At 42.3% G+C, this 26,383-nt stretch overlaps 1 protein-coding gene across 1 annotated transcript in view; it reads right to left on the bottom strand.

The window, feature by feature from the left end:
• Positions 1-1,132: 1,132 nt before the first annotated feature.
• LOC144770064 (potassium voltage-gated channel subfamily A member 5-like) overlaps positions 1,133-26,383 on the bottom strand; it is a 488,637-nt gene continuing 463,386 nt past the window's right edge. Inside the window, exon 3 of the mRNA XM_078654297.1 lies at positions 1,133-1,943. The gene's annotated coding sequence lies outside the window, so the exon portion shown is untranslated. The remainder of the gene's footprint in view (positions 1,944-26,383) is intronic.

The following is a 26,383-nucleotide window of genomic DNA, read 5'->3' as shown; positions in this document are numbered from 1 at the left end:
ATTATAATGCATTCTTTGATATCATCATTCAGAAACTTAGGGGCATATTATCAAGGGCCTTATCTCTGCTTATTTGGCTCAAAAGCCAAAAAGCGGAGATAATATTTTCGCCCTATTTACAAGGCGGTGCTAACATGCATTAGCGCATTTTAGCAGCCGTTTTCCGACGCCTCGCTCTGCATCTCTAATGAGATGCAAACTGGACGTCACTGGGTGTACCCCTTACAGAATACCATGTAAATTATCGCTATGTGCACATTGCGAAATTGACAAGGCGGCCCACAACATGGTAAGCGATTTTAAAATCCGTACTAACCGCGGTTTTCACCGAAAACTAACATCTGCTGAAAACCTGACTTACCTGCATTATCCAATGGCAGGTGGATCGTCAGTGCACCCTGGCCTAACAACAACGTTTTCGCCATTCCTGTTGACTTTTCGCTGGATTTCCGGCGATATCCCCTCCTACAACGCCTCTATCGCTGGAATTTTATCACCCTGGAGAAACGCGTTGTTAATAACGCGCTAACCAGGCGATATATTCCACTGATAGCCGGCGATAAATAAAAAAGCGCTAAGCGCGCTTTGCAATATATATCGCCTTCTGTTGCTGATATACCCCTTAGTTTGCATAGTGGATAAGGGGGGAAACTGTATGGTAAGTGAGTCACAGTATGGTGTGATGCAATGCTGTGATACTTGTGTGACGCAGGGTCATGGGGAATGCATGAAATATAGACTGTAGAGTGTGTGTGCGTAGGTTCAATGGCAAGAATCCATGCTGGACAGTTGAATGACGGGGCTGGAGATAGGTGGAGCTGGTAGCGTCGGGATGAGCTGTTCTGCTTGCATTTCTTTTGCTCCTTCTGACTTGTTAAGAAATAAGTATGTGATGTGTTTTGTTTTCATCACAGTTTTTTTTATCCTTGGTGGTATGTAGCCATTAATTACAAATACATTTCTATTTAATAAATCATTACACTGAATGATTTAAAATCAATAAGGTAATTGCTAACTTTCTATACAAATAAAGCAAGACCATGTTACAATCAAGTACAACATGCGTAAATGTTCAAAATGAAATGTGCAACTCTGTTGTGAAAACTCTTCTTTATTTCGAGAATGACATGGTAAAGGAATGATCTAACTCAATTTGAACCAACCAAAAGGAAATATGCCATTGACATTTTATACAATTATCAACAAAAGTTTGTAATAAATAAATAAGTAAATACAAGGAACGCTGTGATATTACCATCACAATAAATTACATATTTCCAGAAGTATAACTTTCACACCAAAAGAAGAATGCCAAAAAAATGAAGTGTTATGTCTCCTTGCAATTAAATATTTTAAGAATTCGGGCTTCACTGACCTGGCCGGTCAGACTGTGAGGGTGGATGTAGGTACTTAGTGACGTGACCTGCTCCATCAGCCGTGTTTCTACCCCTAGAGGGCGGTAGATCACAAAAAGTGCTTAGCGCATCTTCCCTGTACGGGAAGAAAGTTTTCACGTGCCTGTGTTCAAATGCTTCAAAATTAAGTCAACTATAATTTTTAACATGGTTTTCATTAACAAATATAACAGTGTGCTTATAAAATCGACGTCCACCTATGTTACAGTCCCGCCCACTTTTTTATTTTTACAAAAAAACGGATTATGAACTATCACGGTCTACCCGCCACTAACAAACCTCTTTGAAATTCGGTGTGTCGAATAGCGAGAGATGAAAATAAGACAGACGAGCGGCCCATTTTTTGTGTTTTTTCAAAGATGAAATCACGCTCAAATAACAGTACAAAATGAGGAATGTCACTGTCAATGGAAGAAATCATAGCAACTGATACTGCGAAGGCTGGAAGGCAATCGAGCCGCTGCACAGTAGAGACAGCACTGATGCGCCACCTTCACGCCATGATGGATAGCTGGGAATCTTCACCACCTGAAACAGAGCAGAGGAAGCCGAATTAGTTCATATTGTACAGAGCAGAGCATCAATAACGCAGCGAGTCATTGCAGCATGGATATGAGGCAGGGAATGTCACAAAGCATCATCTGTCTCTTGCTGCCATTTACCTCTAATGGGTTTTTCAAAAATTTTTTAATAGGTCTTCCACTGGTCGGCAATGCCATGGGCGAGGACATCATCCCTTTTTTGCATCACCCCCCCCCCCAACACACACACACACACACACACACCCCACCAACAATATGCAAAGTTCTGTCTCGTTTTATTTAGGGCAGCGTTCTGTATCTGCTTTACTCATAAGTCAGTTGCACCCCATTGACAAAAGTGCAGTCACTGAAGGAAGGCTTTAAACTAGGTCTTCTGCAGTTGGACACATTACACACGAAAACAAGCGCAGCACGTGCTTAGTGAATTTCACAAACATAAATGCTGGATGTACGTGTGCAGATGGTCACACATGTGTGGAGTGGATTGCCCCATTTTGTTTCTTTGGGCAAATGTCGACATACCCATGAGAATTGTCTGCCTCTTTGGTAGCAATCCCTTGATTAGCTTACAGGTGATTTAGAGCCATATGTACAGAATTTAGGGAATTTTGCGAATACAAAAATCTTAATGAGGTTGGTCGCAATTTGTGACCCATTTTGGCCTGCTGTAGTCAGCAGACCACCATTTCTGTGATTTCTTTTTAGTAAAGCATTATTTTTCTGAAAGGCAGCTCTTTTCAAAAATTAAAATGAAACATTTACATTTCATATGTTAAGAGTAGGCAGTGTTCCTCCTTCTATTCTTTAGAAATATTAGTTTTAAAATTAACAAAGGGGAAGAGGTCCCGTAGAGACCCCTTCCCATTTGCGAATGTTTACTACCACCTTTGAGGTGTCTGTAAAAATTGAATGTTTTGGAACCATAATTCAGTCAGAAATAATTCATACATAGCACTGTAAATCGGTATTCATAAGAGACACCCTCAAGATGCCCCTTCCAAATACTGAATCACTAAACAAAAATTGAGATTCGGGAACATATTATGAATCACAATTTGTGTTTTATACATATGAAAAGGCATTTTGGGGTCGGGCCATTTCAAACCGCAAAAATGCTTTTGTGCACATGACGCTTGATCTTGAACAGAGCAAGTGAACACACTTGGATCTTAGACTCAGGGTCAAATATAAATGAAACCAGAAATGATTAGTTTACAACTGTGTGTGGTTTTATTTCATTACCAAAACAAGTTATACAAATGTTTACATCTGTGGGACAAAACATTGTAATGATGAACCATTAAGTGAGAATTTTGAGCTCAGCCATTAATTTCTGCTTCAAAGAATGCAGAGGCAAATCTCATACAAATTACTTTGGGTACTAGATGTAAAAAGATGTACACTGCATCCATCACGCAAAATATGCACAGCTCATTTTCAGTCAGAGACGTGCATATTTCTTAGATTTGTGCAAACAGCCCATATTTGATCTGATGTAGGTGGACTTAATTTGCCTTCTTCTAGGGCTTTTTATCTAATTCACTGGCCATCCCACTAAAATAGTGCTTCTATCAACTTCTTAGATGTGCTACCAGAAATCCCCTTTGTAATTTCTTTGTCCTGAAGGTGTCCTCTCATATTGATTACAACAGGGGACAAAAGGTCGACCAATGGTATTTTGGGCAATTGATCTATGTATTCCCAGTAGTTAGACCATCTGCTAACCTGAAAAAAGTATTTTCTTGCTTTAAAATTGTGCACATTACGCCAAAGCTCTGCTATTTGTTGCTGACTGCCATATTCACTTTTACCTGACACTTTTCTAGCAGCTGTTTATTAAAATTAGCTGCTATAAATATATTAAATCTAAAGAACTCTGGTAGTGTAAAACACTATGTGTGATTTATTGCTTAAAGTTGAGCAACAAAGACCGTTTTATGCTGAGTGAAATTATTAAATGCTTTACACAAATAAAGGAAAAATGTAACCGTTGCCTCTTTTAGGACGTGATTACCCTAGTTCCTACATAATACTGGGTTGCTCCAATTCACTTCCACAAACCAATTACAAATTCCCCAAGGAAACTACAAATGTTACTTGTGGGACTCCTACCATGTCAGATTGCTAAATTGCGTGTATTGATTCTATTTTTCACAGGATAATCATGCAGTTTTATTTCTCTCAAAATGTTACGGTTGACTTCTCAGCTGACATCCACACTTGTTTTACTGTGTAGACTATTCTTTGTAAACCACACTTCCCATTCTATACAGAGGGCACTCGCTGATTTCAAAGTAGAGGTTTAGACAAGCAAAGTCTGAGGACTCAATTCCCAAATGAATTTCAAATATATTCCCATTGATTTATACACATGTTTATATTAACAATGTGAATTTGGCTAAGGGGAAACATTATTCAGTAAAAGGTGGATTGAACTTCCTTGTTATCATGATTGAACCTGACACCTTCTGGTGCTTGTGTATCTTAGTAAGACATTTGCAATGGTTCCTTTCGCTAAACATGGATCCAGGCAGCAGTAGGAACGCCACACCTCTGCTCCTTTTTTGGTACCATCATTATTTACAAGATGTGCTGGATTAAATGCAAACTGAGGACATTCACATGAAAGAAGATGCTCCTAATATTGACATTTCATGGAGCAGGAGATAGAGGGATTCTTTGTTGAAACATCCTGCAAGAGAACCTTGATATCCCATTAGAGTCAGTCTGGTAAAATATTAAATCAGCACCGCAGAGCTAAGTGGAAACTCCATTGAAGCCTTCGGAAGTCCTGGTAAGGACTAAGGCTCTTGTTGCTATGCAAGGCATACAAGGCAGCCTATCTGAGAAATTATAATTCCATGACTATATGAATACAACTGTATGAACAGTACTGTTTATGCTCTTCAGTAGCGGGAGTGGGAGGATGTCTGGTACGACTCGTAATAGTGAGTCACACCTAGACGAGGCTCCAGTTCGATCTCCCTACGAGACCATTAATCCTGCCAATTCATGAAGGTTGTCCACTATCACATGCAGTGTACCCCGCTTGGAAGGCATCAGCCTCTGTTGGACCAAGAAACTTATTTAGACCCTAGATTAAAGGGAATTACACCACTAGGCTGCTGAGGATTCACGATGGCGCCCACAGCGGGAGAGGATCACACAGCATGATTGTAACCACTCTGCAATGCGGACTGGATAGATGTAGAGACCTGAAGCCCTCACAGATAGGTGATGGACCCAGCTGATACCCAAGTAGCACTTTGCCTTCTCTGTCCTTGAGTCTTGGTATTTCCCACTGGCACAGCATCTAAGATCCCTACAGACATCCTGAGAATGGCCGGGGAACATGCATTTGAAGCTGCATTGAACGGAGGGTGTTCAACATTCAAACCTGAAGTAGTGGAATAAAATATTACATCAGTCATGTGGGACACGGGAAGCACTTCCAAATTTCCCTTCTGTGATTAACGCTGGCACACTGACAGAATGATAAAGCCAAAATCCAGCAGGATGATGCATAGCAGGTGTGTTCCCAGCCCTCAGGCTGAAGGGAGTAAAGACAGTACTGACCTGTTTAAAACAATTGAGCCAGTGTTGGAATGACTTAATCCTATATGCCGTACATGACGCTAAAAACGCGTTTGAGATTGACTCAGCAACTGCTATTTTTCGGGGAGGCCTGGGGCTTTGCACAGAACCAACCCCTGCAGGCGGAAGAGACCCACTTACTCAAATACTTGTTGGGTGCACCTAGATCAGTGTCATCCCTTACAGTCCACGAGGAGGTCGACTTACACCTTTTCGAGGATTTATTAGGCTTAAAACCCCAATGCTCTGGCAGTCTATTTAGAGAAATGAAGAAACATACTTCATCAAGTCCAATATATCTGAATGCCTAGCTCTTGACCATGCTTTGAAAATACCCAGGTTGTCCTTTATTAATGGACTATCAATGGACTTTTTAAATTGCTGTCTGACTCACCAGTCTTGATTAATACTTCTAGTTGCTCCTCCCTTAACAAAAATTAAAATTGAGACCACTTTTTAAATATAGAAAGGTGCTCAGCATGTGTGAAGAAACTAGGAAGCATACCGCTGTTTCCTATATATCATTCGGTTTGCTGGAGGGATACCAACGGGATTTGACCTTGGTGACCAACACTCAGCATCGCTTTGTGTTAACCAGATTATGATTGGGCATAGCTCACCACATTGTCGCCTTCCCTTAAATGAAAAGCATCCACCTGACACTATACCCTGTCCTTGTAATGGTGTGGCAGTCAAAAGCACAGGGCACTTCATTTTTTTCTGCAGCATTTACGAGGGTTTGAGGAGCTATTATTTAAAACCAGATTTTCTAAGGGTAATGTCAGGGTTTTATATAGATGCTTTAACCCCAATATTTGCACTGGAGAACCCCTCTGGTTTGACTCAGGACTGCACTTTACATATGAGGCGCTATACATTCCAACAAAGTAATGTACTATAATGTATTTTACGAGGGTGGGTATTAAGAAGATGTTCCTACTGTTTTGATATTGCTGTCCTTTTATTGATGGGTTACCGATGATGTGCACTCTATAAATGGGGCGCTATACAATTTAGGAAAGGCGCTGTACTATAATGTATGATACTCAGGTTCTTTTTAACGTTTTATTACTGATTTCCAATATGGTTATGTACTTATGAATGAATAGTGATGATATGTGTACTATTAAGGCCTTTTTGGGTCGAATAAAGATTTAAAGAAGGACTCAGTTGTAGTAAAAGTGAATTTGCTGTGAACAGGTCATAGAACATTCTGGGACAGAGTCTCTGAAACCGAATCCATACTGGCTGCTCTGAGACCCACAGTAACAGAGGTTCTGACCGAGGACCTGAACAAATTGATGAAGTATCTGCAACACAGAACAGAGGATGAGGCGAGGGGAGCATGCCAGCATCACATCCGCATTTTGGGGGTTATATTTTTCTCGATTATTCTGCCTCAGTGCAGTGATCAAGAACATCCCTATGGAAGTGAAACAACAACGATACAGGTTCGAGATTCAATACAGTTTGCTCTACCTAGCAAAGCTGAGAGTCATTGTGAGAGAACCTTGCGTTTTCTTCCAACACCATAGCAGACAGTTACGCAGGTGGACTGAGGAATGGCCAGTGATGATAATGGTTACACTTGTGTAGCGAAGATTTACTGGGCTGAGGCCTAATAGTGAGACCAATGACTGCTGGGACTCTCTCTAAGGTCCAGATTTACAAAGCCTTTGCATCATCTTGTTTAAGCCAGACCCAATGCAAAGTCTACCAATGGGATTTGCAATCCAACAGAAATGCAGACGGCAGGCGTATGATAAAGATATCTAAGATGGTCAGATAGTTTCTTGACTAAAAATCTTCTCTCCTTACAAGCACAGGGAGACTATGGGGCCTGGAGGGGGGTGGGCTGAATGAATACTGGCCACAACCTGCACTCCTTGAAGGGAGCAGAGTACAAGGAACCACGTACAGTGCTACTTCCGCAACACATGTACTACTCACAGTCAAATTGACAAACGTTTTGTTGTTTTTTAGTTAACATGTTACATTTATGAGGCAGTTCCAAATGCCTCAGTTAGAGAGACATATATCAGCTAGAGGGCTTTTTATAACACAACACAGGCCAGGCAATGCCAGGGAGTCAACAATGCAAATTGCACACCAAGAAAAGACAAAAAGGGAAAGGCTCACCATCCACCTTTTCACAATGATTCAGTGGGTTTTAAGACTGATAGGCTTAGCTGCTGGAAATGGACACATCAGGTTGATTTTTTATATTTTTTGTAAACAGTGAATAATGTATGCAGTTGTATTGCCTAGAATGTGGCAGGCTTTGGCGCACCAGCCAAAGAATATAGAAAATACTTGCTTCCGTAGTGCAGGAAGATTCATGTTGCGTACCTGCAGGAAACCCATCATAGAAACACAAAGATTGAGAAATTGCGAAAATGGTTGTGGGGTGACATAGTGGGAACCACTTATTCTGACCATTCTAGGGGCACACTCCTATGAATTGTCCCAGAGGTAGTAACGTATATTGTGTAAAAGTGGTACATTGATGGTGAGAATAGATTTACATACTAAAGGGACGGCTGGATGGAGAGGATTGACAAGATACTACAATTCACCAAGCATATGTAATGGTGACTACAACACTGTGCTATAAGTAGTTAAAGACAAATTAATCCCACCCCATCAAGGGGCTCTCATTAGGCAGAAACTTTCAGCCTGGGTATGCCATTGTCAACTACTAGATGTAGGGAGGGACAACACCCGTAGACTTTGGAGTGTTCCTTTTTCCCTGCCCATGGGATACAAACACAGCTTGAAATGTTTTTGGTTGAAGTGGGAGTAGCGCACACCTAGCCATAGAGAATATCTAGGACAAACAGAGTTGGATCATAATCTTTTCTTTATGGGTGTGGAACGGGGCATACCGACCTGGTACCTACCGGGCGACACACTGGAAGTTATACGTTTTCACACAATCATACAGGAACACATAGACAATTATTTCAAAGAAAATGAGGGTATGATGCAAGATGAAAGTAAATAAATAGGATGACTTTAAGGTCTTTATTTGTGGGATGTGTTTTAAAACGACTAATGGAATAAAGCTCGTGGTGGATTGGGAGTTCAAGGACATAGATTTGCAAACTGGTGCCTGTCCACAACTCAATTAAAAATGATTAAACACAAAGAAAAAAAATTGTACACTGGTGGAGAGACTTAAGTGGTGGAGGGATTTAAGCGTAAGGGATACATGACTCAACAATATATTGCGGGCAACAACGGGCGGTGGTTAGGGCCTGATGGATTTGATCAGAAACATTGCACTGCTAATGGTGCTACACACAGTAAAATATAAATCAGGGATTTGCTACGTATTATACTGAATTCTATGTGTTGCCCCTTTGTATAGGCAAAGGGACTGTGGTGAATTCTCTGCATAGGATAAAAATGACCTGCCTGACACGAGAGCAGGAAGACGTTTTACAAACTCCATTAAACCCTACAGAAATTTGCAACTAAATAGATCAGCTTGCTTGGGTTAAAATGCCTGGAACTGACAGAATACCAACAAAGTTAAATTCCACAAATAAACTGAAATTAGTTCTTAGATTATTGACCATGCATATGAAAGCTTTCGATAGAAGGGTCCTGCCTATGATCACAGCAGAAACCATAATAGAAGTGTTGCCTAAATCCTCTAGGAATTCACTAGATGTGATATCCTACTGACCACTCTCTATGGTAAATATTGCTGCAAAGCCATCCTTGTGCCCTGGACAGTCTGATTTGTTTCTTGATGACTGGTACTGGTGGTAACTGACTCTGACTGTCCCTGAGCTCTTCCTAACTAGGCCAAGACCAGTGCTATGCTGAAAACACACTTAGAATACAGTGAAAACGCCTACATACACTAGGGTACACTATGGTTTAGGATACACCTATGATTGGCATGACATCCCCTATAAGGCCCTAGTACATAATAGGGCAGGGGGGCCACGGCAGTTTAGAGGCCTACAGCCCTTTCTGTACTTGCATGTGTGCACTGCTGAGGCCTGGGGTCAGTTTAATAGCAGCCCTCTGATGCAGGACTGATTTTAAAATGTAAATTGTGCACAAACTCAACTTTGGTGTTTGGGGCACTTATAAATTAATTAACTACAATATTCAGTACCCCCCTGGGTCTCCCCTAGGTGGAGTCCCAAAGGTGGGGGGTCAGGTATTTATAAGGAGGACCCTTATAAAATAGGTTTTATATGCCCTGTTTTTCGTGAAATTGCAAATTTCACTGCCCACATTGTCGTAAAGTGCTGCCCAAAATCAACGTTTGTGCTAGGAGCACTGTGGAGTGAGGATCTGCAATATTTTGACATATTCAGAACCCCTGAAGTTTCCCCTATGTATTCCAGGGGTCGGGGTCTTGTAGATATAAGCAAAGTTCTGATAAACGATGTTTTATCAGCCCTGGTGTTGGGAAAATTGCCCAAGTCATTTTTCCAATTGCAAATCCCCAGCCACATAGGTTAACATGTCAAGAAGGTATTCATTAAAACTTTCTGCCAGGAGACTTAGAAAAATATCATTCAAGGACTCACTAGAATGGTATTGATAAATCGAACAATATACTATTGTTGAATGTAACCTAAAATGTACAGACAAGAAGGTATAAAACTTTATTGTCTGTAAGCCAAAATTCAGCCTCCCAGCGGAGGAGACAGGCAGGAGAAAACAGTTTCATTTACACCCCTGCTCTTTGAACCCAGCCAGATGGCAGGCTTAAGGAAGGAACGTATAGATCACAGGGGGAGGGAGAATATGGAGATGAGCCATCCTGGAGGTTGGTTTAGGCAGCTCTTACCTCTCTGGTGAGACTTCAGCCATGTTGAATTCTGGAGAAATAGTGCTTTCTGCGAGACCATTATGCCACACTTTGGAGGAAATAGTTATACTCTGGGGTGTTGTAATGCACCCCACTGGATAGGACTGCCCTCCTGTGTGACCGCAGAGAACACTGAATAAGTATCTGAGAGGGGCAATGCCTCTCAGATCTGCTGCTTAAATCAAGAGGAAGAGGAAGGGTCCATGCTGAGAAGTTTGATTTGCACCAAACGGGCCCTGCACTGTGACTGACTGCGCCTGCTGCACATTCTGGAACTACAGGCCTAATAACTTGCTTCAAAAGGACTACAGAGTGGACGCTCTGTAAGTTACACGTTAACAGAGCTCACCTGGACCATCACCACCAAGATTCCTCAGCCTGGAGTACTACCAGTGAATTTGTAAGGGTTTTGTCCAAGTGGATTGTGGGAATTGAAGTCCCAAACTTTCAAGGGCTCTCTTGGATCTTCCAGACCCTTGGAGTAAGTTTTGGACACGTTAGGACCCTCAAAGGAACTTCAGGAAGAAGTTCCAGAAGTTTGAAGTACTTTGGAGCAACTTTGGAAAAAAGCTCCATAAGTGGACCGACTCAACCTGGCCAGCCCACCGGTCATCCTCAACTGCAAGCCGACCTGCTGTCCAGGTTCATCCTGCTGAAAAGCTTTGGGGCTTCGACATCCAGAGTTTCACCAGGCAGAAAGCTAAGCCGCCAAAACCCTCACCGAATGCAGCCTGGTGAAGAGCATCAAGGTACCCTGGGAGAAAAAGCTCCGTAAAGGTTTCTAAGTCCAAACCTAGAAAAGGTGACCAGGACCAGCTGCAAGGGTCAAGCCGTCCACCTTCAACAGCGAGATGGCCTGGATCTCTGGTTCATCCCTTTGGAAAGCTTCAGAGGTCTGACTGCCATAGGTTTGACCGGGAGCTGGTTGCAAGGCAATCCGGCAAACCCTCACCGAATCCGGACTGACTGAGATCTTCGAGGGACCCCGGGAAGAAAAGCTCCAGAAAAGTTACAAAAACGGAAAGTAAAAACTTTGACAGAGACCCACCGCGAGGGGTAGCCATGCAGGGCTCCATCACTGTCAGCATGAAACTTTGACTTTGTCCTGGTCTACGTTGACCGGATGTCCCAATAGGCGCTATAGGTTTCTATATGCAATATAGCGCTAAATCTTTATAAATTCATATCTCCGGTTCCCTACATTGGATTCTTTTAGTTTTGGTGTCATCTTAAAGATAAGAATATTTCCTATTTTTATAAATTGTTCTCAGATTTATATTGCGTGTTGTCTCTTAAGTATTTACTGAATTGGTGTTTTTAAATGCATTACATACCTGTCTTTGAAGTTAAGCCTGCCTACTCGCAGCTGAGCTACTAAGGGTTGAGCATGGGAATAATCTTCAGAGACCTATTCTGAGCCTTAGACTGTGTTAGTGGCCGTACTGCCAATGGTACATATATATTTTCTACTACTAATAAGCCACTTTGCAACAAATAAAAAATATTGGAAAAGGTAGTAGCTGATACGGTAATGCCCCTGCTATGGATACTAATTCCACTCAACCTAAATGGTTTTATCCCAAGCCAAAACACCCCCATCAATATACTGCACCTCTTCTGTGTACTCGATAAATTGGCACACGAATATGAAGATGCACCAATTCCCTCTCTAGATAATGTTAAGAAAGCATTTGATTCATCCACAGAAAAATTGTATTCATTCACGGAATCCACCAAGAAGGAATTTAATTCTTCTGTGGAAGCCAGGACTCATTCCAGCTCTTCGCAGAACCTCTTAAAAGTACTGCCAGAACAAGGGTATCTTATTCTGGCAGTACTTTTAAGAGATTCTGTGTAGAACTGAACTGAGGACGGTCTTCCATGGATGCATCAAATATTGTATGCCTGCCCAGTTGACAGGGCATGAATGGGGAAGGTCCTTTTACCTTGGTTGCTCAAGCAGTAGGGCACCAGATAAAGGTGTCCACTTTTGCCCATGTAATTCAATCTGGTCATGAAGTATTCGTGAAAAGACTGTGCGAGAGAGTCCGGCATTGTGAGTGAGTCTCACAAATGGCATGAATATGCTCTTGCAAAAAATGGATAATGCTATTCTTTACTTATCGAACCCTCCATAAAGATTGTATGGTGTTATTAGAGCCTGGGTGAATTTGGTATAATGTTGACACTGATAAAAAATTGGGTTAATTCATGTTTCTCTGCACACTAACCAAGGGAAGAATATACAAGACTAAAATCTCATTGATCCTCATAAGGTGGGAAACAGTAATGTTCAGATACTTGGGCATTACAATTTACCAATTCGATGTTCAATTTCCAGTGAGGTTCCCCAATAGGGCAGTGACAACTATTAAACAATCCATTTCATTTTGATGTACACTTCCTCTTTCAACAATGGGCCGAGCGGCAATAATGGGTATGTTGATATTGCCTAGATCGCGCAACATTTTTGTGGCGATGGCTGTGATGCTGAGGGGATGGTTCTTTAAGGAATTACGGAGTTTACAGACTGGCTTATTATGGAGAACTGTCCAAAGAAAACTTACAATGAGGAAAGCAATGCACCCTTTGGACAAGGGAGGACCAGGAGTGTCCAATTTAGAAGGGTACTATTTGGCTGATCTGGCCAATGCATTGGATGAATGATAAGGATGACATAGACGGAGTAGAGATCAAAACTGTCTTGGGTGGGCTGATATAGAAGGGGCTTTCCTTGGGGCCCTAAAATTGACCACATCACACCCTAGGGAACTCCATGCAGCATGCTATTCTTGGACTAGGTACTTGTAGTGAGCGTGTGGCACCTTTTTATGTATCCCGGATGAAGCACTGTGTTGTCTACCCTAGTTTAAAGATGTGATGAAAACATTTGACAAGACAGAATTGCTCCACGCTGGAATTAATATGATAGGGGTTCTCTATACCAAGGGGTCTCCACACTCATTGAAACTCATAGGAAATAGTATGGAGTGACTGTTGTGCAGTTTATCTTACACAATGTACTGGTAAGTGCAGCTAAACTGACTTGGAGGAAGACCAGATCAAATATCCTTGCTCTGGTCTGTGATTTTAACTTATGGGAAATGTAAACACGATGTGACTATTCTATTCTTGAAATTGACATTTCTCTGTATGTGATATCTCAACAGTAAATAAGCAATGGGATGACAAGTTGGAGTAGGATCTCACAAATAATTGAATGGTATCTTAACATACACAAATCAGTCACTACAAGCCGCGGTTTCAAATTTAACAATGTAATTATTCGTACTAAACCTACATAAAAGTATTACATGTGTGTTACCCAGAGCATCTGACTCTTGCCTAAGAGGCCCCACAAGACAGACACATTTTTACCACATGGATCGCCAAATGATTAAACAATATTGGTCGGAGATACAGGAATTGATACCATAAGTGTCCGGTAAGAGTAACCTTTTTATATGTCTACTAGGATACATGCCTAGATTCAAGAACATTAACCTTATGTGTAAATTCATAGATTTAGCTTTCATACTTTCTAAGAGGAATAGCACAGTGCAATGGAAATCCAACAGGGCGCCAAACATGTGTGTATGATGTTCAAAAATGGTTATAGAGCTGAATTAAGAATACTTCGAAAACACCATAAGCAAAGGGCCGAAAGCACTGGCACTAATACGGGAACACTATACTGTTTACTCTATTGACTGAAGCAAATGAGAGCCACAACGACTGAACTGAATATGTTCTACTTTTTAAATAACTTGTAGAATACTACTGTAAATAGATGTCTAAATATGGCCCTACGTTTCTCTTTAGTTCTATCAGCTTGGAAACCGCACCAGCAGGCGTCTCTTGCATTTACAGGAACCGCCTTCATAGCACCTTCATAACAGCTCCTGTAAATGCATTGAAAGTTTGACAGACAGAGCCATACACCAATCTTTCAATGTTTTTTTTTATTTTCAAAAACAAAATCCCAAAGCAGGATTTTGGTTTGGAAAAAAAAAACAACGACTCTCGCACCATGGGAGTTTTCTCCTATGGCATGGGGATCATTTTACAGTTTTCACTGTCTCTTACTGCCTTGTTTTAACTGGCAGTGACGGACAGTGAAAATTGCTTATGTGTTCACTCACTTTAAACAGCGGTGGCTCCTCCGTTATGGAAGAGGTGCATCGCCCCTCTGCCTGCAGAGGCAGCTGAAAATTAAAATAATCTAAATACAGATCATTTTATTTTTCATCCTGCTGTCAAGTCTTGGGGCAGGGCCACAGCACTGCAGCAGGGGGAGGAGGAGTGGTGGGCTCTGCTGTAAGTACGCATGACGGTTTGGCCAGCTATCTTAGGACGGCCAAACCGTCATGAGCACTGACATCTCTCCAACCCATCTGTGTTTCTGATTGGAGAGATCAGTAGGCACAGGCTCCTAGCTCCAGGTGGAGCACAAAACAAGCCCGCTCTGCCCTATCCTGAAACTGCTCTCATCTGTATGAGTATTTAATACAAACAGTGGTCCCTCACAAAGAAGATTGGAGGAAAGGATGAATATAGAAATGCAATGAGATCTACATTAGTTTGTCCACCCGGACAAGAATTCTTTAATATATTTATGTTTATGAAAGGCAAAAAACAATCAAGTGGAACCCACACACTGTGACAAATATAAAGGAAAGAAAGGCTTAGGCATTTCTAAATGCTTGGAGAAGAGAAAACAGATTGCCAAGCAAACATGCAAACAAACAGCATAGCCCAATTAATTAGATAATTCATATGCCAGTGTCAAGGTGTGTACAGTAGATGGCATTTCGATCCCTTAGAAACAGAGACTAATGCCTGTTGATTGTTCACAGCAGTGAACCATGTCCCACAAGTGACTGCGGGGAACTGAAGAGGTAAACACAGAAGCAAGTGCCAAATATCGGTCCACTATGGCGGTCTGGTGACTTATAACTGAATGAGGTGCAGGATGGTATAACCCCAGAGCAATACAATTTGCCAAGATTGGCAATCCGATGTGAAAGCTGGGCAGTCTATGGTAGTGGTCCAGCTATCACTTCCCTCATCGCTAGGAATTGGACCCCCAACCCGGATAAGGGCCATGCCGCATAGACCACCCGTCTTTCACATTGGATCAACAATCTTGGCAAATTGCATTCAGCCTGCATCCAGAGGAGCAGAAGACCCGCAAGCAGAAGACCAGCAGGTATATTTTTTTATTGTTTTGTTTTTCACAGCCCCATCTGCTGCACCTCTCCATCTCCCTCGCACTGCCCCACCACATTTCCCTGATACCACCCATTACTGACTCTAAATAGGGTGGCAGAATAAATAGGCAAACCTTTGATGGTCAGAAGGACTAAGGGCCAATGGAGGTGTTTATAGGTAATGGATATGGAGTAGTCTCTGCTGTCTACCTACTGAAGTTCCGCCCAGCTACAAATGAGGTGGGTGGAACATAGCTTTGGGGGAGAGGATACCCTCTCCGCCAAAGTCTAAATCAGCCTCTCTGTACATGGAATGATTGATCTGTATTTCTTGGCTGAAGGGGAAATGTTCCTTTCTTTTGTTTGCGAATTGTGAAAAATTATTAGCCCTGTGAATATTGGTTAGAGAACATTGTGAGCTTGCTATGCAATTGTGATAGACCTGAATGTTATGTATATTGATCAAGATAGTGGTATTCTATATTCTTAATCATATTAAAGTGTATCATATTGGTGGAGAAGCGTGGCTCAGTGGTTAGAGGTGGCAGACCCGGAAGCTGAGATCGGCCGTGGACCAGGATTCGATTCCCCGCCTCGGGCTAAAAAATTCCACGGACTCGACAATTCTCGCTCCAGTGCCTACTCAACTCACGGGGTCACACTCTGTGACTCTGGGCAATAGCTTGCTTAATCTCCACTACGGCCCCTCGCGGCGGGATGCCTGGCTTTCACCTTGTGGATACCCTGCCGGGGTATCTCACAGGGGAATACCAGGACGGGTTCCCTAAGCAAGCGCTTAGATACCGGGTCGGTGATTTGTGCTATATAAATACATGTACATTTACATTTGTGAACTTCCATTCACATCCATCAATAGGTCTTTAATATTAAATAGTTAAATTCTAATTACATAAATATGGAATGCATATTGTATGCGATATTTGGAAAATATCACCTTCAGTACCGTACTGGTGAGGTACGAAAGGAAATAACTCGGTTAAAATATCACTTTCCCAGTCTTCTTCCACTTTGTTTGGCTCTCCAGAGGTACTCTCAATACAGGGGAATTGCGAGTATTGAACCGTGTCCGCCTTCTGATCTCTAGGTACCTGAAGGGGGTGGTGAAGAGATGAAAGATAGTCTGCTGTTTCCTCCACCTCTCTCAGTTTTCTGCAGAACTAAGGGAGTTGGGGGATATGCTTGTGGCAGCCTGGCACCACCCTTCCATCTTCTGCCCAATTAGTAGTGGGTCTGTGCAGAACCGCAGCTGACAGGATTTCTCTCTGTGGTGCCAGAGACACTACAACAGCCACAGACAGCACAGTACCTCTGTGTTGTTATTGAGCTTGGAAAGCAAGGTTTTGGGGTGTGGAAAAGGAGGAATCCTCAGAGGATGAGCATAGTTTGTGGCGGATGACACTTATGTTTTTGAATAGTAAGCCGGAGTGCAAGTACAGTGTTGCCAAGGCTGGTGGGTGAGAGGCAGATATTATATTTATATTTCCTAAATGTATTGATGAGTGGGATGAGGACATAATGTGAATGACTTACCCATGTGTATTCTGCCCTTACACAGTTGATCAATAATTTGACGTTTGAGGCAGGATTTAGAGATTATATACGACCACAATCAATAGGCATACTACAGTCCAAATACATCTCGTGCGTTGTTCTTGTTATCTACAATGTCACTTGGAATATTTTGGTGGAAAACAACCCTGTTATTGCCAGTTATTCACCGACCATTTTTGTATATTTAATGCAAAGAATAAAACAATGTATTCTTACTAGATTGGTTATATTATTGTACTTACCTGTTGAATGAAAATAGACTACATATAGATTAATATTAGGTTAAAACCTCTGAATCTATTAAAATGCACTGCAGTCAATGTTTTATGTATAAGCTATTTCCGTTTAGACCATGCAGCTTTCAGTTTATGCAAAAAAATGTAACACCATTTGGAAGGATAAACGGGACTGAAGCTTAAAGTGACAGAAAACATTTTATAGCTGGAATTACACTAAACATATGCTAATAGATTCTTTGCAGAAGACAGGCGGAGTAAAAACCTTCTGTACGATGCTTCATTCAAAACTGTACACCGTGCATTGCAGAATATGAGGATAAATGCATAAAGGCCATTCAAGAGAGTGTATTGAATGTGATTTTATACACTAGTTTACAATGTAATAAAACACTTTAAACATTAGCGCCTTGGCCTAAATGGTCTTTAATAATCTACCCCCATATTCTTCCACTCGCAAAATCAGTATACTCACCAACAAAAGATATGAGTGTTTCAATGATTGGCTAGCATCTTCTAAAGAAAATTCTTCCTCACACTAAGGGCCTCATTTATGTTTGTTTTTGCTGTCAGCCATGCTGCTTCGCTGCTCTAGGGCAAAGGAAAAGGACAGGAATGAGCCATATCTATTAGATATGGCACATTCCTGTCCTTTCCCGCGCTGGTGCACAATGGACTGCTCTTCCCCAAGCAGGCACCTTTGCACCCTAGTGCAAGGGTGCCTTCGTTGTGGGGATGATTATTTTCTGCAGGAAGGAAAACCTTCCTGCACAAAACAATCACAAGAGGCTTTTTCTTCTTTCTATGTGTGCTGCAGCACACGTAGAAAGAGGAAAAAAGAGTAGTAAAAAGGATATTTCTCCTTGTTGTGCCTCCCTTACGCTTCCTCTGGTGAAGTGTACGTTTTTGGCGCGGCATTGGACTTAAGATTTCATGTAAATCTTTGGCAGTGTCAAAAAGCAATGGATGTTGCTGGGAACGGTCCCAGCAACACATATGGGATGCCCCTTTCACACAGTTTTCTGCATGAAAGGGGCACATATTTATAAGGCCATGAAAAGCCATGTAACATGGCTTTACATGGCCTTATAAATATGCCAGTGGACATTGTGCCACCGGAACATCATAAAAGTGACATTCTGGTGGCGCAATAGTGCCGGTAGGGCCTCATAGATGAGGTCTTAGATGTGAAGAATGTGTTCAGTTCTTTGACAGTACAGTAACATCCATTAAGCTCCCATTGTCTCAATATTCGAATATTAAGATAAGTCCGCTGCCAACAGGATACAGAAATGCATGGCCACATTTCAAAGCCATCTGCAGACATCTGTTGAAATCTATATCCTTGGTGAAACCCTCAAAGCACTTCACATTTCCTCCCCGCATTTCTAAAGATCACAGTTTGTAGCTTTTATTCTATTGATCAATTTAGTCATATTATCTCTCATTCATGTCATGTCTACAGTGCCTTAATACTGAGCCTTATCTATTGACTGCTGAAACTCCTGTGCCAATGCTGAAGATGTTACCAACATCAGACCTGACTGATTGCTTCCTTTCAGCACAAAAAAAATCGAAACAGCATTGACTCTCAACACAAATGGAATACCATTGACATTGAACTTATAGATAAATTCCGATCAGGATTCACACCGGGCTGAAGGATGGCAGTCATTCTACTCCAAGTCATCAAAGATGTTTTATTCAATTTTGCAACAGGAAATGTATGCTAATTTGTTCACCTCAATTTGTGTGTTGTTTTCAACACAGTGACCCATTCCACTCTTTTAAGAATATTAACATGGAATGGGAATTCATAGTTGTTAGAAATGGGGGTCTTCCGTTGGCAGAAGTTTGCAGATTTGTCCAAGTGCTGGCCCTTCTTCCTAGTCAGGGAAAGGGGGGTATACTTCTAAAATAACCCCTGCTCACCCTCTTGGTAGCTTGGCATGAACAGACAGGCTTATCTCAGAGGCAGTGTGTAAAGCATTTGTGAACACACACAGTAATACAGTGAAAACACTACAAATGGACACCACACCAGTTTAGAAAAATATGCAATCTTTATCTAAACCAAAACAAGACCAAAACAACAAAACTCCACAATACAGTAATTAAAATACGACTTTCAAATGGTAGCAATAGTTCTGTTCAAAGCAAATTACAGATGCAACACTTTTCACACAAGTACCTTGGATGCGTTGAACACACACAAAAAAAAGGTTGCAGGGAAGGTGATGCATCGGTTACTTACACACAGGGGAGGTGATGCATCAGTTCCTTACAGGAGAGGAGGTGATGCGTCGTTTTCTTACTACGTCCCCCAACAATGCAACAGACTGGCACCTCGATGCGAGGCGTGATGATCTGGGATGATGCATGGGTTCTTGCAGCCGCGCAGAAGGGCTTGCATCAGAATCGGTGTAGTAATCTCGGACTTTGGAGAATGGTGCACCTGATGCAGCTTGCAGCAATTTCTCAAGCCGTTGGTAAGCGTTGCGTCGGTTTCCTCGGTGATGCGCCAGAAACAGGAACGGATATGTTGCGCTTCTCGTCGTTGCATTGCTTCTCCACCTCCCACAGTCAGAACAACCTCCAGAGGCCCAGAACTGCTACAGGCACCTCTTGGCAGGTCAAAACTCCCAGCAAGGAAGTTCATGGGAGCTGTGGGTGAATTCTTTGTGTCCCTGAGACTTCAGAACAGGAGGCAAGCTCTTCTTCAAGCCCTTGGAGATCTACCTCAGCAAGGGACACAGCACACAGCAAAGTCCTTTCCCCTTTCCTTGGCAGAGAGTAGCCACTGCAGGCCAACCCCAGACAGCAAAGAGCACAGGTCCAGTATTCCTCCTCAGTTTCTCCAGCTCTTCTCCTTGGTAACGGTTCATCTTGATTTCTCAGAGTGACCTAAAATCTGGGGTCTGGCCCCTCTTTTAATAGGATAACATAATTTGTTCTCTGCCCAGACAAAACCAGTTCTGTCCTCTCTGGTGCAGCTTCCTGGCAGGAGGTGGAGATAACATTGTCCTTGGCTGACCAGACCAGTTCAGGTGTGAGAGAAATCTCCTCCCCCTACTCCGAATGCAACCCAGGTCTATTCAGGCCAGCCCTTACTGCCCCTGGAAAGGCAGGACACACCTAACCCCCCTCCCAATTGGATGTCTGAACAGAATGCACATCCCCAGCCCCTGTCACTCCAAAGCCAGGCAGTCAATACACAACCTAGCAGAGGCATACTGGATGGTTAGGCAAGAAAATACCTATTTTCTAAACATGGTATTTTCAAACGCAGAATGTAAAATTCACCCTCACTAAAAGATGCATCTTAACATTCTGACCTCAGACACATCAAACTTTATTTTCCTATCTTGTTCCCATGGGCAGGTATGCTTATAAGATGTTATAAGCAAACTCCCCTTTCTATCCTATGGGACAGACCGCCTTTCAACTGTGAAATTGGCAATATTTCACTAGTAGGACATGCCACACACATCAGGGCATGTCCTACCTTTCACATACACTGCACCAAGTCTAGATCCAAAACCTTCACCTGCAGGGGTGAGGTGGCATCAAGGGCTCCAGTCTTTCCCTACCAGGGGGTCCTTTTTGATGAGAGGGGGTCCTGGGTCCCCCAGATAAAGGCGAAGAGTTTATCCTTGGCCCGCTCCACATCTGCACTGCTGGGATTTTCAAAAAGGCTGGGGGCCAGGCCGATGGAGGCACTCTTGAAAGTATACAATACCAAGTGCATCTCCATAGCAACCTATGGGGCTGCTCTATGGGGTTACGTCACGCATGACAAAATTCAAAGGGTAGAAAATGGGCTCCTACAGCAATTTCTATCTGTTCCGACGTCCACCCCTACATTTTCCATCCATGAGGAAATGGGTTTGTCCTATATCTCGATAAACTGAAACTGGCACCCCTACTTTTCTGGGCAAGGACATGGCTTAACCCTGAACTAACTATGAATCATGTAATCCTGTCGGATGTTATTTCTCTGGATTGCTCCATGAAAATACCTTGGTTGAACTATTTAAAAAACACCTTTGCATCCCTAGGCAGACCTGAACTTTTCTTATCCCCATCCAACATCAGGAGAGAAGACGTTAAATGGATAAAGTGCCATTTTTTGGAGAGGGTACGTTTAGTTAGAGAGGAGAAGGAATTAATTAAACCATGAGTAAGATCATACTTGGTATTAACTACCACTTCCTCCTTGGAACCATACTTAAAAATTGTTACCGAACCCCTTCATAGATTTCTATTAACCAAATTCAGGTTCAACATGATTCATTATACCTTAGGTTGTTACCAATCGTGGGCCAAACCAGAAGATGCCGCCCCTTGCGAGTGCGATAACTTTTCTAATCAAGACACCCTGCATTTTATGATGTTCTGTGGTTTTTATACTTCCGCAAGAAAAAAATATTTGTTACCTGTATTGAGGGAGGCTGATTTTATACAAGTTAGGCCCGCATTAATTTACCTCCAGATGTTGAGCAATACTTACATTATTTTTAGCGTTGCTAGTTTCTTAGCGGAAGCATTTAGAATCAGGAACAAAAGAGTACTATGATCGCCCAATTTTAATTATGGTAACGTTTTAATTGATTTTAAAAATGTGTATATGATGTACAATATGCAAAACCGGGTTCCAGCACTGATCTTGTATATATATGAACTGCTGATGTTATTCTTGTGTGTATTGTTATCTGCCTTTTATGATTTTTAAAAAATTGGATAAAGTGTACTTTGACTTTGACATACACTGCACCCTACCCACAGGGGTACTTTGGGCCTACCTTAGACTCACACATGTAAAAAAAGGGAAGGTTAGGGCCTGGCAAGTGGGTGCACTTGAATGGTCAACATGGCAGTACTAGACTACACACAGGCACTGCAATGGCAGGCCTAGACTTTGTTGCAAGGCTGCTTGTGTAGGTGGCACAATCAGTGATGCAAGCCTACTGGCAGAATTTGGTTTACAGTCCCTAGGGCACACACGGTGCACTTTACTGGGGACTCAACAGTAAACCAAAGAAAAACAATCATGGGAACATCATTCCATAACAACAATTTAAAAAGGGAGCACTTGCACGTTGGCACTGAACAGCAGTCGCAAAGTTCCCAAAGCATCTAGACCAGCAAAAACAAAGTCCACACACCGCAAAATCACAGGAGGAAAAGGCAAAAATACAGGGGAAACCCACACCAATGATGCCAGGTTTAACAATAGTTGTTAGAATTTAGATTTCTGGTTCACAGAGGTATGTACCCAGTCCAAGTAAGAACCACAATCCTAGTCAGGGTAAGTCAGATACACACCATAAATTAACCTATGCTCACACTCTGGTAGCTTGGCACTGAGCAGGCAGGGTTAACTTAAGAGGCAATGTGTAAAGAGTGGTTGTGCAACACTTCAAACAATAACACAGTGAAGATACCACAAAAATGATACTACACCAGTTAAGGAAAATAGATTATGTTTCATAAATAAAACAAGACAAAAATGACAAAACTCCAATAAGTAGAAGTTGAAATATGACTTTTTAAAGAATAAAAGTGCAATAGCGTTAAGAATCAATAAGCGCCTGTGGGGATTGTCTGATTACGCTGGGCCGTGGTGAAGTCAGAAGTTCAGGCTGACCGAGATGGAGCACAGGCTGCATACAGGAGCGAAGCAAGGTCCATTGAAAAAAGCACCTTGATCCTGAGCGATGCATTGGTTTCGATCCCGCAGTCGAGGTGATGTGCCAATTTTCTCCATACAACAATGACGATGCACCAGTTCTGAAGACAAAGCTTCGAATATGAGATGCATTGGTTCCAAAGCCGATACGCCCGGTTTCTCCAGCCAGTCAGGGAATGCGTCCATCATCTCTCACTGCCGATGCAGAAGTTCTGATGCGTCAAGTTCTGCATCACACAGCAGAGGATGCATCGGTTCCACTGGAGCAAGCACCTGGATCCACCAGGCACTGGAGCAGGAGGTGAGACTTTGATATCCCTGAGTCTCAAAACAGGAGGCATGCCCTTGGAGGTCACACTGGGTTCAAGAAAGAGTCCAGTTCTTCCTCAGGAGGGGCAGAGGGTAGCAGGCAGCAGGGCAACACAGCAGAAAAGCAGTTCTTCTAGAGCAGCAGTCCAGCAAAGTGGCTGTCTTTATAGTAGCACAGCAGTACTTCTGCCTGGCAGAGATTTTGTATGGGTCCAGAAGTGTCTAATTTGGTGGGGTCAGAAACCCAGGACGTATACAGTGTATAAGTAGTGGAAGTGACTTCAAAGAGGGGCTTTGAAGTGCACAGAGGTCATCCCTTCCGAGCTTAGGCTCAAGACTCACTCCAGGGGGTATGAAACCCTTTGTGTGGGGAGAGGATACTGCCCATTCTGGCGTGTCAGCTCCTCCCCAGGATGACCCATCCTCATGCAGATGGCCACTCAGTCACACCTACCTTCTTTTGTGTGGGACTGTCTAGAGGGAATAACTGTCTGGAGGGAATGCACAATGTCTAGCTGTCACCCACGCCAGACGTGTATTAGAGACAGGCTGCAGGCACACATAGCTTAAGAGCATTGAAATGCTATGAACAATGAAATGTTCAGCACATACCAAGGTGTTCAGGAGAGGTAATGAATATAGTAATCAAATTTAAAAAGAATACTCAATTGTCAAACTCAATCATACTAAGTAAACTCCCAGAGCCCAATAACTTTGCTGGAGACTTTGTTTAGTCCAAAATTATTTTTGTCTTCTTTCTTTATTTGATAGATGAGATTTTCATTCAATCATTTGAACAAAATACATGATCATAGCCGCTGGGGGTCGCAAAACTAGTTAGCATGAAGGAGTCTCGTTCGTTATCGGAATTAACCAGACAAATCGCTCCACCAACTAAGAACGGCCATGCACCACCACCCACAGAATCGAGAAAGAGCTATCAATCTGTCAATCCTTCCGTGTCCTGTTGAAATGCTATCTTTATAAAAGTGCAATTTCTAAAATAGTAATATTAAATCTAGTTGTGCCTGCAAAGAGGATTTATCAGTACCATTCCAATGAGATTGAACATGATAGAGCTACTCCTTCTCAATCAGGAATTATAGATTATTAGTGTAATAAGGATTTCGCAATGTTAACCTATGAGATGGGTAGGCCTCACAGTACTGAAAAACACATGTAGGTGTTTTTCACTATGAGGAAATGCAAAACTTAACAGTATCTGTCCTACATTTTCATTGCCTAGCACCCTGCTCTATGGGCTACCTAAGGCCTACCTTTGGGGTGACTTATATGTAATAAAAGAGGATTTTAAGACTTGGTACGGGGATTTAGGTGCCACGTTGATATGACAGTGTAGACTGCACACAGTCTGCATAATGGGCAATCCATTAAAGTTAACAATTATATTGAATCCATCAAGGTGTCAAGACCTGGGTTAGGAAAAGAACATGCAGGACACGTTGGCCTCCAATTTAAAATGACAAGAGTTGTAGCTGGCAGATGGCTTTATATGTTGTGTTGTGCATAATAAAGTTGACAAAAAGTCACAAGCACAATACTGCAGTGATGTGACAGTATTTTACATATCAAGTAATGCAAAAGCACACATCACTGCAATATTGTGCTTGTGCATTTCACTACTTCGACATGCAAAACTTAAAAGTATGTGTCCTACATTTTCATTGCCTAGCACCCTGCTCTTCTGGCTACCTAGAGCCTACCTTTGGGGTGACATATGTAATAAAAGTAGAATATAAGACTTGTTAAGGGGATTTAGATGCCAAGTTGATATGACAGTGTAGACTGCACACAGTCTGCATAATGGAAAATCCATTAAAGTTAACAATTATATTGAATCCATCAATGTGTCAATACGGGGTTAGGAAAAGAACATGCAGGACACGTTGGCCTCCAATTTAAAACAACAAGAATTGTAGCTGGCAGGTGGCTTCATATGTTGTGTTGTGCATAGTAAAGTTAACAAAAAGTCACAAGCACAATATTGCAGTGATGTGACAGTATTTTACATATCAAGTAATGCAAAAGCACACATCACTGCAATATTGTGCTTGTGACTTTTGGACAACTTTATTATGGATTCTCTATAATTGTTAACTTTAATGGATTGTCCATTATGCAGACTGCGTTTTCATCTCTTTTAGACCAATAATGCCCGACCATGTTACGTGTTTATAATTTATATGATTCAACCTGTGTATGGAAGTAAATTTGTCAGATTTAGGACTAACTGTTTAACTAGACATTTAGGTTGTCTCCTCACTACTACGTTATCGCACTCACTCTGTGCAAATAACTTGCACTTACTCTGTCCTCCATCTCTATACTTTTGCTCCTCTACCACTAGCAAGGGCACCTACAATTGACTTTTAAACACAATGTGGCCCGCTCTAGTTTTCATCTGGTGCACGTATACGCACCCACGATAGTCACGTATGTATTTCTATGCACGCAGCACACGCATCCGATGTCCTTGCAACTGGGACCAGCTCTGTGATATCGCCATAGGTACGCCGCATTGCTCTGATACTCTCTGAGGGTTACCTCTCAGTGTCCTGTCCCCCCGGGGCTGACCGGTTTTTCCGTCTCCCTGCAGGCATTTCTCATATTGCGCTCCACTGCGAGCCTTGAGACTATTATTTCAGCACAAAACTCAACCCCTCCACTGTCGGCCACAGAGGAAGGTAAGCTCCCGCCACATTTGCATGCTTCGTTCCTGGGAGAGGTGGTTTCTACCTTCTGAATGTAGCTGCATTATTCTCTTTCAGCCCCCATACTCATCCCATTCCCCCGTGTAGACCAGGATCCATGGGCGGGGCATCGCCCCTCTGACCACTGTGACTCTGGTCCCCAGCCTGTCTGGGTGGGGCACCTTTCCCCGAACTCACTTGTATTGCGTTCTACAGCTTAGACCGACAGTAGGTCATTGGCACACTGCGCAAATACCTATAATTAGAC

The sequence above is a fragment of the Lissotriton helveticus genome, chromosome 1_1, assembly GCF_964261635.1.
Source record: "Lissotriton helveticus chromosome 1_1, aLisHel1.1, whole genome shotgun sequence".
Taxonomy (NCBI): domain Eukaryota; kingdom Metazoa; phylum Chordata; class Amphibia; order Caudata; family Salamandridae; genus Lissotriton; species Lissotriton helveticus.
The sequence above is the reverse complement of the archived record's forward strand: the minus strand, read 5'-3'. Positions and strand labels throughout refer to the sequence as shown.